The sequence below is a fragment of the Rhinoraja longicauda genome, chromosome 17, assembly GCF_053455715.1.
Source record: "Rhinoraja longicauda isolate Sanriku21f chromosome 17, sRhiLon1.1, whole genome shotgun sequence".
In the NCBI taxonomy this organism is placed as follows: Eukaryota; Metazoa; Chordata; class Chondrichthyes; order Rajiformes; family Arhynchobatidae; genus Rhinoraja; species Rhinoraja longicauda.
The window spans coordinates 5,161,438-5,175,727 of NC_135969.1; positions in this window are offsets into that span (position 1 = coordinate 5,161,438).

Consider the following 14,290-nt stretch of genomic DNA (forward strand, 5'->3'; position numbering starts at 1 on the left):
TATTCACAAAATGCTGGAGTAACTCAGCAGGTCAGGCAGCATCTCAGGAGAGAAGGAATGGGTGACGTTTCAGGTCGAGACCCTTCTTCAGACTGATGTCAGGGGGGCGGGACAAAGGAAGGATATAGGTGGAGACAGGAAGATAGAGGGAGATCTGGGAAGGGGGAGGGGAAGAGAGGGACAGAGGAACTTTCTAAAGTTGGAGAAGTCGATGTTCATACCACTGGGCTGCAAGCTGCCCAGGCGAAATATGAGGTGCTGTTCCTCCAATTACCGGTGGGCCTCACTATGGCACTGGAGGAGGCCCATGACAGAAAGGTCAGACTGGGAATGGGAGGGGGAGTTGAAGTGCTCGGCCACCGGGAGATCAGTTTGGCCAACGCGGACCGAGCGCAGGTGTTCAGCGAAGTGATCGCCGAGCCTGCGCTTGGTTTCGCCGATGTCATCTAGAGCAGCGGATGCAATAGATGAGTTGGAGGAGGTGCAGGTGAACCTCTGTCTCACCTGGAAAGACTGGGTCCTTGGATGGAGTTGAGGGGGGAGGTAAAGGGACAGGTGTTGCATCTGCGGTTGCAGGGGAAAGTGCCCGGGGATGGGGTGGTTTGGGTAGGAAGGGACGAGTGGACCAGGGAGTTACGGAGGGAATGGTCTCTGCGGAACGCATAGAGGGGATGGGAAGATATGGCCAGTGGTGGGGTCCCGTTGTAGGTGACGGAAATGTTGGCGGATGATTCGTTGGATACGCTGGCTGGTGGGGTGGAAGGTGAGAACGAGGGGGATTCTGTCCTTGTTGCGAGTGGGGGGAGGGGGAGCAAGAGCAGAGCTGCGGGATGGAACATAAAGTAACTGATGTGGTGGCAAAAATAATGTTCTTCTAGGTGTTGTTACTGCAAAGAACTTGGTGGTCTACTTTTTGAGCTGGGAACTCGTGAGGTAAATTAATTCTGTGTAAATGCCTGTGCTATTTTACATCATAAAAAAAGTAAGTAATGCAAACATTGGAATTGGAGTCATCTAAACTGTTAGAATCAGTAATTCCCTAACAACGGTAAACAAAACCTCAACCCACAGAAGAAAGCAAAGTTCACCTAAAATTGCTTGATTTTGTCTGAGAGGCTTCAACGATGCCCTTGTCACCTATGGAAAAATATAGGTTGCCTAAACCAATGACATCACAAAATTGATTCATTATGTTTAATGCCACAAAACAATTAAAAACTGGAAATATAGTATGAAATTTAGTTTAGAGGTACAGTGTGGAAACAGGCGCTTTGGCCAACCAAGTCCACCTCATCATCTGTGGTCATCTGTTCACTGGTTCTATCCTGCACACTCGATTCGTTTCAGTCTGAAGAAGTGTCTCGACCCGAGACATCATCTATTCCTTTTCTCCCGAGATGCTGTCTGACCCGCTGAGTTATTCCAGCTTTTTGTGTCCTCAAATAGTTTGAGTCACATATAAAAAAAACCTGATGAGCTCTCAAGCCTGCCCTGTAACCATGGATGACTGCCAATACTGGTACAAACAAATGCGAACAGAAAACACCTCTGTGATTGTTTTTTTTCTTTTAATGGGCGGCACGGTAGCGCAGCGGTAGAGTTGCTGCTTTACAGCGAATGCAGCGCCGGAGACTCAGGTTCGATCCTGACTACGGGTGCTGCACTGTAAGGAGTTTGTACGTTCTCCCCGTGACCTGCGTGGGTTTTCTCCGAGATCTTCGGTTTCCTCCCACACTCCAAAGACGTACAGGTATGTAGGTTAATTGGCTGGGTAAATGTAAAAATTGTCCCTAGTGGGTGTAGGATAGTGTTAATGTACGGGGATCACTGGGCGGCACGGACTTGGAGGGCCGAAAAGGCCTGTTTCCGGCTGTAGATATATGATATGATGATAATATTGAATTGATAAATCTCGCGCTGCATCTGAATTAGTATGAGACAACTTGGCACACCAGTATTAATCAGAGGTATTTATTCACAAAATGCTGGAGTAACTCAGCAGGTCAGGCAGCATCTCAGGAGAGAAGGAATGGGTGACGTTTCGGGTCGAGACCCTTCTTCAGACTGATGTCATGGGGGCGGGACAAAGGAAGGATATAGGTGGAGACAGGAAGATAGAGGGAGATCGGGGAGGGGAAGAGAGGGACAGAGGAACTATCTACAGTTGGAGAAGTCAATGTTCATACCACTGGGCTGCAAGCTGCCCAGGTGAAATATGAGGTGCTGTTCCTCCAATTTGCGGTGGAGGAGGCCCATGACAGAAAGGTCAGAATGGGAATGGGAGGGGGAGTTGAAGTGCTCGTCCACCATGACAGATTGGCCAACGCGGACCGAGCGCAGTAATCAGTGTGTCCACACAACCTGACTCCAGCAGTCAGCCGAGTCCATGTGCTGTATCCTTTCATTCCTGGAAAATTCATGCTGTGGCCTTCAAAGGGACTGTTGATATTGTAGAGACTCACAACGGCCCTACAAACAGTGACTCTTTGAAAAGGCTGTTAGGCTTTGTGTACTAATTGCTGAGGTGGTAGGCAGTCCCTTGACACTGAGTGCTCCCGCTCCAGTTCTATAATCTCTAAGGTTGCTGATGAGACCATTCGGGTGCACAAATGCTGCAACTGGTGGTATAGGAGTGTTTAGTTTAGAGATACAGCGCGGAAACTGGCCCTTCGGCCCACCAAGTCAGCGCCGACCAGCGATCCCCGCACACTAATGCTATCCTACACGCACTAGGGGCAATTTACAATTTTACCAAGCCTACGATCCCGTGTGCCTGGAAATTTGGGAGGAAACCGGAGATTCTGGGAAAAAACGCACGCAGGTCACGGGAAGAACGTACAAAGTCGTTACATACAGCACCCATAGACAGGATCGATCCCGGGTCTCTGGCGCCGTAAGGCAGCAAATCTACCGCTGCGCCACCGTCCTGCCCTGTGCATGGCTCGGTGGATGTGTGGATACTTTGGGAGGTGGTATGTTCAGTGGATCTTTCAGTGGTGTTTAAAATCATGAGAGGAATAGATAGGGTGAACATTTCAGGGAATTACGAGGATGTTGCCAGAACTTGAGGGCCTTGTTTTTCAGGGTGGGGGGGATTAAGAACTGGATGTACGTTTAAGGTGAGATGGAAAAGATTGAATAAATAGGGTGAATACACAGTCTTTTACCCAGGGTCTTCTTCTTTCATGCCCACCATTCATCACTGTCATCGTCCGTCCTGAAAAGGGCACAAGCTTCCGGCCACCATCAGTGGGAGCCATCACTTGTAGAGTAGACGGTGGTGGTAGCAGAATCAGCTCAGGACACCGCCAGTTTCCAGCCCCGCGAGGTGGACGCTTCTGCTATGGGGCCTTACCCAGGGTAGGGGAATCAAAGACAATAGACAATAGGTGCAGGAGGAGGCCATTCAGCCCTTCGAGCCAGCACCGCCATTCAATGCGATCATGGCTGATCACTCTCAATCAGTACCCCGTTCCTGCCTTCTCCCCATACCCCCTCACTCCGCTATCCTTAAGAGCTCTATCCAGCTCTCTCTTGAAAGCATCCAACGAACTGGCCTCCACTGCCTTCTGAGGCAGAGAATTCCACACCTTCACCACTCTCTGACTGAAAAAGTTCTTCCTCATCTCCGTTCCAAATGGCCTACCCCTTATTCTTAAACTGTGGCCCCTTGTTCTGGACTCCCCCAACATTGGGAACATGTTTCCTGCCTCTAATGTGTCCAATCCCCTAATTATCTTATATGTTTCAATAAGATCCCCCCTCATCCTTCTAAATTCCAGTGTATACAAGCCCAATCGCTCCAGCCTTTCAACATAGGTTTAATGTGAGAGGGACATGATTTAATATGAACCCAAGGGACAACTTTTTCCAAAGGGTGGTGGGTATATGAAACGATCTGCCAGAGGAGATCTGAAGAAAGACTGGATAGACTCGGCTTGTACTCGCTGGGAATTAGAAGATTGAGGGGGGATCTTATAGAAACTTTAAAAATTCTTAAGGGGTTGGACGGGCTAGATGCAAGAAGATTGTTCCCGATGTTTTTGGAAGTCCAGAACAAGGGGTTACAGTTTAAGGATAAGGGGGAAGTCTTTTAGGACCGAGATGAGAACGTTTTTTTTCACACAGAGAGTGGTGAATCTGTGGAATTCTCTGCCACAGAAGGTAGTTGAGGCCAGTTCATTGGCTATATTTAAGAGGGAGTTAGATGTGGCCCATGTGGCTAAAGGGATCAGGGGGTATGGAGAGAAGGCAGGTACAGGATACTGAGTTGGATGATCAGCCATGATCATATTGAATGGCGGTGCAGGCTCGAAGGGCCGAATGGCCTACTCCTGCACCTATTTTCTATGTTTCTATGTTAGGAGGTGGGAGCAGGTACAATGACCACATTTGAATCAACGACTGGACAGGTAAATGGATAGGATATTGTTAGAGGGATGAGGGCCAAATGTGGGTACATTTGTGTAGCTTAGATGGGGCATGTTGGTCGGCATGGGGGTCTGTTTCTGTGCTTTGCTACTCTGACCTGCCTTAGGCCTCTTGTGTGTTCCAACAAGCGACATCCCCAAATGTTGCTCTACTTTGAATGGTTCGGAGCCAGGGGATTCCCAGGAATCTGTGGGAATGAATCGTTGAGTCTTGCAGCACAGAAACGGGCTCTCCTTGCCCATGCCAATTAGTCCCACCTGCCTGCGTTTGGTCCTTATCCCTCTAAACCTTTCCAATCCCTGAACATGTCCAACTATCTTCTAAATGTTGCTACAGCACTTACCTCCTCTGGCAGCTCGTTCCATATACCCAACACCATCTGTGTAAAAAAATTGCCGCTCAGATTCCCAATAAATCTTTCCCCTCTCACCTTAAACTTACATCCACTGGTTCATGATTCCCCTACTCCCGGTAAAATACCCTGTAGATTCACCTATCCCCTCGTGATTTTATACACATCCATCAGCCTCCTGCTTTCCCAAGGAATGAAGTCCCAGCCTTCGCCTCTTCCTAATGCTCAGGCCCTCAAGTTCTGGCAACATCCTCGTAATTCTCTGCTTCATGTTTAGTGACATTCTTCCTATATCACCAATATACAATGCTCCAAATGCGGCCTCACCAACGTCTTATACAACTATAATGTAACATTCCAAAATGAGTAAGGCAAATTGGAGGAACAGCACCTCATATTTCGCTTGGGTAGTTTGCACCCCAGCAGTACGAACATTGACTTCTCTAACTTCAGATAGCCCTTGCTTTCCCTCTCTATCCCCTCCCCTTCCCAGTTCTCCCACCATTCTTACTGTCTCCGACCACATTCTATCTTTGTCCCGCCCCCCTCCCCTGACATCAGTCTGAAGAAGGGTCTCGACCCGAAACGTCACCCATTCCTTCCCTCCCGAGATGCTGCCTGGTCCGCTGAGTTACTCCAGCATTTTGTGTCTACCTCCGATGTAACATTCCAACTTCTATATTCAACACACTGACTGATGAAGACCAATGTACCAAAAGTCTCTTGAATACTCTATCTACCTGTGACACCACCTTCAGGGAACTATGTACCTGCGCTTCTAGATCCCTCTGCTCTACAACACTCTCCAAGGCACTGCCATTCACTGTGGAGATCCAGCCTGGGTTTGACTTCCCAAAATACAACACCTCGCAATTGTCTACATTAAACACCATTAACCATTCCGCACTTTCCCAGCTAATCAGGGTCCTGCTGTGAGTGTTGATAACTATCTTTGCTATTTATAATACCCCCCACGTTAGTGTCATCTGCAAATCTACTAATCATGCATTGTACACTTTCACCAAAATGATTGGTATAATCCATAAATAGCAATGGGCCCAACACCAATCCCTGAGGCCACACCACTAGTCACAGGCCTCCAGTCCAAAAGACAACTCTCCACCATCACTCTCTGCTTCCATCCATGAAGCCAATTCACTAGTCTGAAGAAGGGTCTCGACCCGAAATGTCACCCATTCCTTCTCTCCAGAGATGTTGCCTGTCCCGTTGAGTTACTCCAGCATTTTGTGCTAATTCTCTATCCAGTCAAGCCAGCTCTCTAAGGATCCCTTGCGATCTAACCTTCCAGAGCAACCTACCTTGCAGGACCTTATCAAATGCCTTGCTCAGTCAGGTCCATATAGACAATGTCTGTGGCTATGCCCTCGGCAACCTTTTTGGTTACTTTTCAAAGAACCCAAACAGATTCGTAAGACATGATTTCTGCATTCAAAACCATGCCGACTATCCCTAATCAGCCCCCGTCTATCAAATGCATATATGCATGTAGATCTTATCCCTCAGATTCCTCTCCAGTAACTTGCCTACCACCGACGTTAATCTCGAAACAAAGAACTGCAGATGCTGGTTGCAGAAGAAGACACAGAGTGCTAGAGTAGCTCAGTGGGTCAGGCAGCATATCAGGAGAAAATGGATAGGTGGTGATTCTGGTCAAGACCCTTCTTCAGACAGAAAGGGGGTGGGGGGATGACAGGGAAAGAGAGGTGGGGCAGAACAAAGCCAGGCAGGTAATAAGCCGAAACAGCGCCTATCCATGTTCTCCTGAGATGCTGTCTGGTCCACTGCAATCTGTGTCTTCTACAGATGCTAGGCTCACTGGTCTGCAGTTCCCAAGCATTTCCTTGCAGCCCTTAAATAAAGGCACAACATTAGCCACCCTCCCATCTTCTGGCACCTCACTCATGTCTAATGAAGGTTAATATATATCTCAGCATATATCCCGCGATTTCTTCTCTCAAGCCCTAGGACGTCCAAGAACTCATCAACTGTAATACGGGCTGTCCTCTGGATATCTCCATTAACTCTCCTAAGTTCCCCAATCTTCATGTCTTTCTTCACAGTTAAAACAGAGGGGAAATACTTGCTGAGGACCTAGCCCATCTCCTGTGGAACCACACAGAGGTAGGTAACCACTGAGGTTTCTGAGGGGTCCTGTTCTCTCTTTAGTCACTCTCTTTCCTTTGATGTACATAAAATCTCTGGATTTTCATTCATATTATCTGCCAGAACTGTGCCCTGGCCCCGCCTTGCCCTCCCGAGATCCCGAAACTCCAGGGACACACGATCCCAAATGCCTAAATCTATCCCATGCCTCGTTCCTCCTCATCAGAGCCTCAATTTCTCTCGTGGCCCAGGCCTCCTTACTCCCACCTACCTTGCCCTTCACTCTAACAGGAACATTACACGCTCTGAACTCTGGTCATCCCACTTTCCGAAGAAGGGTCTCGACCCGAAACGTCACCCATTCCTTCTCTCCTGAGATGCTGCCTGACCTGCTGAGTTACTCCAGCATTTTGTGAAATAAATACCTTCGATTTGTACCAGCATCTGCAGTTATTTTCTTACACTTTTAAAAGCATCTCACTTTCCGGGCATAAGATGGACACAAAATGCTGGAGTACCTCAGCAAGGAAGGGGTGACCTTTCCAGTCCAGACCCTCCAGTCTGAAGAAGGGTCTCGACCCAAAACGTCACCCATTCCTTCTCTCCAGGAAAATACACATCAAAACCAGTTGGACAAATTTGTGGAAAGTTGGAAAGTTGTACATCTGTCCGTTTCAACCTGATGTGGAGAGAGTCTTGTCATCAGTTTATAAGTGATAGGAGAAGAATCAGGCCATTCGGCCCATCAAGTCTACCGCCATTCAATCGTGGCTGATCTATCTCTCCCTCCTAACCCCATTCTCCTGCCTCCTCCCCAGAATCCGTGACACCCGTACTAATCAAGAATCTATCTCTGGCTTAAAAATATCACTTGGCCTCCACAGCCATCTGTGGCAAAGAATTGCACAGATTCACCACCCTCTGACTAAAGAAATTCTTCCTCATCTCCTTCCTAAAGGAAAGTCCTTTAATTCTGAGGCTGTGATCTCTAGTCCTAGACTCTCCCACTAGTGGAAACTTCCTCTCCACACCCACTCTATCCAGGCCGCTCACTATTCGGTACGTTTCAATGCGGTCCCCCTCAAATGATGTCCCAGTCATCTGCTCAATCTGAGACCAGCCTGACGTTTTCTTTAGACTTACACTCCACAAGGCAAATAGAGATCTAAAGCAGACCTTGCAATATTTCCTATCAGCCCCATTTTTATTGCATTAAATAGAAGAGCTGAACCCAAGACACATTGGCTTTTGGTACATTGACCTTCATCAGTCAGGGTATAGAGCATAGAACTTGGGATGTTAAGTTACAGTTGTACAAGATGTTGTTGAGGCCGCATGTGGAATATTGTATTCAGTATTGCTCACCCTGCTGTACGATGGATATCATTAAGCTGGAAAAGAGTGCAGAAGAAAATTATGAGGATGTTGTCCCTGCAGCTGCCTGGGGCTCGGCTGGACTGGGCGCCGCTCCAAGAGGTCGAGCGAGCGTGGACCGCACGCGGCCTACAGCGGCGGAGGACACCAATGGCCACGTTTGGCCAGGCCGACCCTGCAACACCGCCAGGACAATGGGCCTTTGTGGTCAGGTCAAGAACCCAGGTCAAGAGAGGGCGGCACGGTGGCGCAGCGGTAGAGTTGCTGCCTTACAGTGAATGCAGCGCCGGAGACTCAGGTTCGATCCTGACTACGTGCGCCGTCTGTACGGAGTTTGTACGTTCTCCCCGTGACCTGCGTGGGCTTTCTCCGAGATCTTCGGTTTCCTCTCACACTCCAAAGACGTACAGGTATGTAGGTTAATTGGCTGGATAGTGTAGGATAGTGTTAATGTGCGGGGATCGCTGGTCGGTGCGGACCTGGTGGGCTAAAGGGCCTGGTTCCGCACTGTATCTCTAAACTAAATTAGTTACAAGACAGAAAAATAACACTTCAGACAGTGGGAAATGGTTAAAAAAAATGATGGAAATCTGACATACAAAGAGAAAATGCTGGTCAGGCAGCATCTGTTGAAAGACAAACAAGAATTAGTTCTTTGGATCAAAGAGCTTCTGTCAGAACACTGATATTTCCACCACTTTCAGTTTCACAAAATATAAAAACCGGCATGCTGAACAACAAGGGCCGGAGTCAAAGTCCCCGAAAACAAGCCCAGTTTGTTACCATTTTCGGAGTTCTGCCTATGATAGCACGATGAAGCACTCCATCTGATGAGCTTGCTGAGAAATAATACTCCTTTTAAAAAGGACGGAACTCCAGATGCTGGCCTAAACTGAGGATAGACACAAATATTTGATGGGCATAAGAAGAGGGGTAGGGGTGGAATGGAGCAGATTGGTTGATTATACTGTAGACACAAAATGCTGGAGTAACTCAGCAGGACAGGCAGCATCTCTGGAGAGAAGGGACTGGGTGAGGTTTCGGGTCGAGACCCTTCTTCAGACCCATCTTCAAAACACTTATGGTGTGATTATAAATGAAAGCATACCAATAGACAATAGACAATAGGTGCAGGAGGAGGCCATTCGGCCCTTCGAGCCATCACCGCCATTCAATGTGATCATGGCTGATCATTCTCAATCAGTACCCCGTTCCTGCCTTCTCCCCATACCCCCTGACTCCGCTATCCTTAAGAGCTCTATCTAGCTCTCTCTTGAATGCATTCAGAGAATTGGCCTCCACTGCCTTCTGAGGCAGAGAATTCCACAGATTCACAACTCTCCGACTGAAAAAGTTTTTCCTCATCTCAGTTCTAAATGGCCTACCCCTTATTCTTAAACTGTGGCCCCTGGTTCTGGACTCCCCCAACATTGGGAACATGTTTCCTGCCTCTAACATGTCCAACCCCTTAATAATAGACAATAGACAATAGGTGCAGGAGGAGGCCATTCGGCCCTTTGAGACAGCAGCGCCATTCAATGTGATCATGGCTGATCATTCTCAATCAGTACCCCGTTCCTGCCTTCTCCCCATACCCCCTGACTCCGCTATCCTTAAGAGCTCTATCCAGCTCTCTCTTGAATGCGTTTCGATAAGATCCCCTCTCATTCTTCTAAATTCCAGTGTTTTCTTGTGCACTGGTATGTCAGCATAGCTGTACCATTGCCTGTGCAAAAGCCTTGTTTTTATAAACATATCTAGAATTGGAATTGAACTAATATTAATTGATGCTTTATTATCACATGTGACACAGGTTCGATCCCGACTACGGGTGTCAGAGTGAAATTCTTTGTTTTGCGTACCGTATACAAGGTATGCGGAGAGTCGCCACATATAGGGCACTGACAAAGATACGAAGTGTTCATTATAGTCCCCAATGGTCCCTCTTTGTTCTCGGCAGCCCCTCCCCCCCCCCCCCCCCCCACATCAGGTGGGAGATATCAAATATCAAAATGGCTTTGTCTCAACCAATATAACCATTGTAGCCTCTAATACAGATATTATTTTGGTAAACCTCCTGCATCCTCTCTGAAGCCTTCATATCCCTCCGTATTTTTTTAGTTTAGTTTAGTTTAGAGATACAGCTTGGAAACAGGCCCTTCAGCCAACCGGGTCTATGCCGACCAGCGATCCCCACACATTGACACCACCCTACACACACGAGGGACAATTTTCTGAAGAAGGGTCTCGACCCGAAACGTCACCCATTCCTTCTCTCCTGAGATGCTGCCTGACCTGCTGAGTTACTCCAGCATTTTGTGAATAAATACCTTCGATTTGTACCAGCATCTGCAGTTATTTTCTAACACTATCCTACACCCGCTATGGACAATTTAACATTTATACCCAGCCAATTAGCCTACATACCTGTACATCTTTGGAGTGTGGGAGGAAACCGAAGATCTCGGAGAAAACCCACGCAGATCACGGGGAGAACGTACAAACTCCGTACAGACAGCACCCGTAGTCGGGATCGAACCTGGGTCTCCGGCGCTGCATTCGCTGTAAGGCAGCAACTCTACCGCTGCGCCACCGTGCCGCTGTAATGGGGCAACCAGAACAGAATGTGCAATAGGTTCCTTGTATAAAGGAGCTAATGCTAGTCTAAGGCCTTTCCTGCAATATTCAATTTTCTGAATATGGTTAGCACATAGTGGGCCACAAACGTACATGTGTTTTCCTGATCTCTGTCACCCCCGGACGCAGCCCAGACCATCACACAAAACAACCTCCCTTCCATTGACTCCATTTACACCTCACGCTGCCTCGGCAAGACCAGCCACCCTGGCCACTCCCTCTTCTCCCCTCTCCCATCAGGCAAAAGGTATAGAAGTGTGAAAACGCACACCTCCAGATTCAGGGACAGTTTCTTCCCAGCTGTTATCAGGCAACTGAACCATCCTACCACAACCAGAGAGCAGTGCCGAACTACTGTCTACCCCATTGAAGTCCGTCAGACTACCTTTGATCGGACCTTGCTGGCTTTACCTTGCACTAAACGTTATTCCCTTTTCATGCTTCTATACAATGTAATTGGCTTGATTGTCATCATGTATTATCTTTCTGCTGACTGGTCAGCACGCAACAAAAGCTTTTCACTGTACCTCGGTCTGCGTGACAATAAACTAAATCTAAACTAAACTCCTCTGACCCTCATTCTGTTCAGAATACCTATGGTATGTTTGACTATTCAACTGTTGCACTAAGTTTACACATAAAACTGTCAATGACAGATATGATACTCCCATTAGCTGTGTCGGTGTAAATTAACTTTGGTCCACCCTTACACTTTTCACAACTTTTATCATTGGTACAGGGTGTAGCCTTACGATGAAGGCTCTCCAATCTTTCAGGGAAGTCATTGCCGATATAAACAAATCATTTCAACACTTGCCTCAAGGTGCCTTTCACAAACTGAAGTGGCCACATAGGAGCGTTGATGAAAAACATGTAACTCTGCATTTAAAAGGAGAACTGAATGAAGAGAGGGGGGGGGGGGGGAGGTGGAGAGGTGGGGAGGAAGTTTCCGCAATTGGTTAATTGGCAAATTAGGTTGGCTAAAGGCATATATACCATCGGAGGGCAGAGGAGGCCTAGAGTGCCCAGTGGTGAAACTGGAGGATTGGAGATATCTTTGAGCTGTGAAGGGTGAAGGTGAGGGGATAAGGGGTGAGGGGTGAAGGGGAGGGTGAGAGGTGGTGGGGGTGAGGGGTGAGGAGCGAGGGATGAGAGTGAGGGGTAAAGGGTCAAGGGTAAGGGTGAGGGGTGAAGGGTGAGGGGTGAATGGTCAGGGGTGAGAAGTGAAGGATCAGGGGTGAGGGGGTGAAGGGTGAGGGGGTGAAGGGTGAGGGGTGAAGGGTGAATGGTCAGGGGTGAGGGATCAGGGGTGAGGGGTGAAGGGTGACGGGTGAATGGTCAGGGGTGAGAAGGTGAAGGATCAGGGGTGAGGGGGTGAAGGGTGAGGAGTGAGGGGTGATGGGTGAGGGGTGAGCGGTGAAGAGTGAATGGTCAGGGATGAGGGGGTGAAGGGTGAGGGGTGAGGGGGGAAGGGTCAGGTGAGGGGGTGAAGGGTGAGGGGTGAAGGGTGAGGATGAGGGGTGAGGGGAAGGGAATACCTGAAGGCTTTATCAGGTGAGAAAAGGGTGGCCCAGTGATGTGATTTTAATGATGTTTAACATATAACATATAACAACTACAGCATGGAAACAGGCCTGTCCGGCCCTACCAGTCCACGCCGACCATTCTCCCTGACCTAGTCTCATCTACCTGCACTCAGACCATAACCCTCCAATCCCCTCCTATCCATATACCTATCCAATTTGCTCTTAAATAATAAAATCGAGCCAGCCTCCACCACTTCCACCGGAAGCCCATTCCATACAGCCACAACCCTCTGAGTAAAGAAGTTCCCCCTCATGTTACCCCTAAACCTTTGTCCCTCTATTCTGAAGCTATGTCCCCTTGTTGGAATCTTCCCCACTCTCAAAGGGAAAAGCCTACCCACGTCAACTCTGTCCGTCCCTCTCAAAATTTTAAAAACCTCTATCAAGTCCCCCCTCAACCTTCTACGCTCCAAAGAATAAAGACCCAACCTGTTCAACCTCTCTCTGTAGCCTAAGTGCTGAAACCCAGGCAACACTCTAGTAAATCTCCTCTGTACCCTCTCCATTTTGTCGACATCCTTCCTATAATTTGGCGACCAGAACTGCACACCATACTCCAGATTCGGCCTCACCAATGCCCTGTACAATTTCAACATTACATCCCAACTTCTATACTCGATGCTCTGATTTATAAAGGCAAGCATACCAAACGCCTTCTTCACCACCCTATCCACATGAGATTCCACCTTCAGGGAACAATGCACAGTTATTCCCAGATCCCTCTGTTCCACTACATTCCTCAATTCCCTACCATTTACCCTGTACATCCTATTTTGATTTGTCCTACCAAAATGCAGCACCTCACACTTATCAGCATTAAACTCCATCTGCCATCTTTCAGCCCACCCTTCCAAAAGGCCCAAGTCTCTCTGTAGACTTTGAAAATCTACCTCACTATCAACTACTCCACCTATCTTCGTATCATCTACATATTTACTAATCCAATTTGCCACACCATCATCCAGATCATTAATGTAAATGACAAACAACAGTGGACCCAACACAGATCCTTGGGGCACTCCACTAGACACTGGCCTCCAACCTGACATACAATTGTCAACCGTTACCCTCTGGTATCTCCCATTCAGCCATTGTTGAATCCATCTTGCAACCTCACTATTAATACCCAACGATTTAATCTTCTTAATCAACCTTCCATGTGGAACCTTGTCAAATGCCTTACTGAAGTCCATATAGACAACATCCACAGCCTTGCCCTTATCAATTTCCCTGGTAACCTCTTCAAAAAATTCAAGAAGATTAGTCAAACATGACCTTCCAGGCACAAATCCATGTTGACTGTTTCTAATCAGGCCTTGATTATCTAAATAATTATATATATTGTCCCTAAGTATCTTTTCCATTAATTTTCCCACCACAGACGTCAAACTAATAGGTCTATAATTGCTAGGTTTACTTTTAGAACCTTTTTTAAACAAAGGCACAACATGCGCAATGCGCCAATCTTCCGGCACCATCCCTGTTTCTAATGACGTTTGAAATATTTCCGTCATAGCCCCTGCTATTTCTGCACTAACTTCCCTCAATGTCCTAGGGAATATCCTATCAGGACCTGGAGACTTATCCACTTTTATATTCTTCAAAAGTGTCCGTACCTCCTCTTCTTTAATCCTCCTAATTTCCATCACTACTCTACTTGTTTCGCTTACCTCACATAATTCAATATCCTTCTCCTCGGTAAATACCGAAGAAAAGAAATTGTTTAATATCTCCCCCATTTCTTCCGGCTCAGCACATAGCTGTCCACTCTGACTCTCTAATGGAC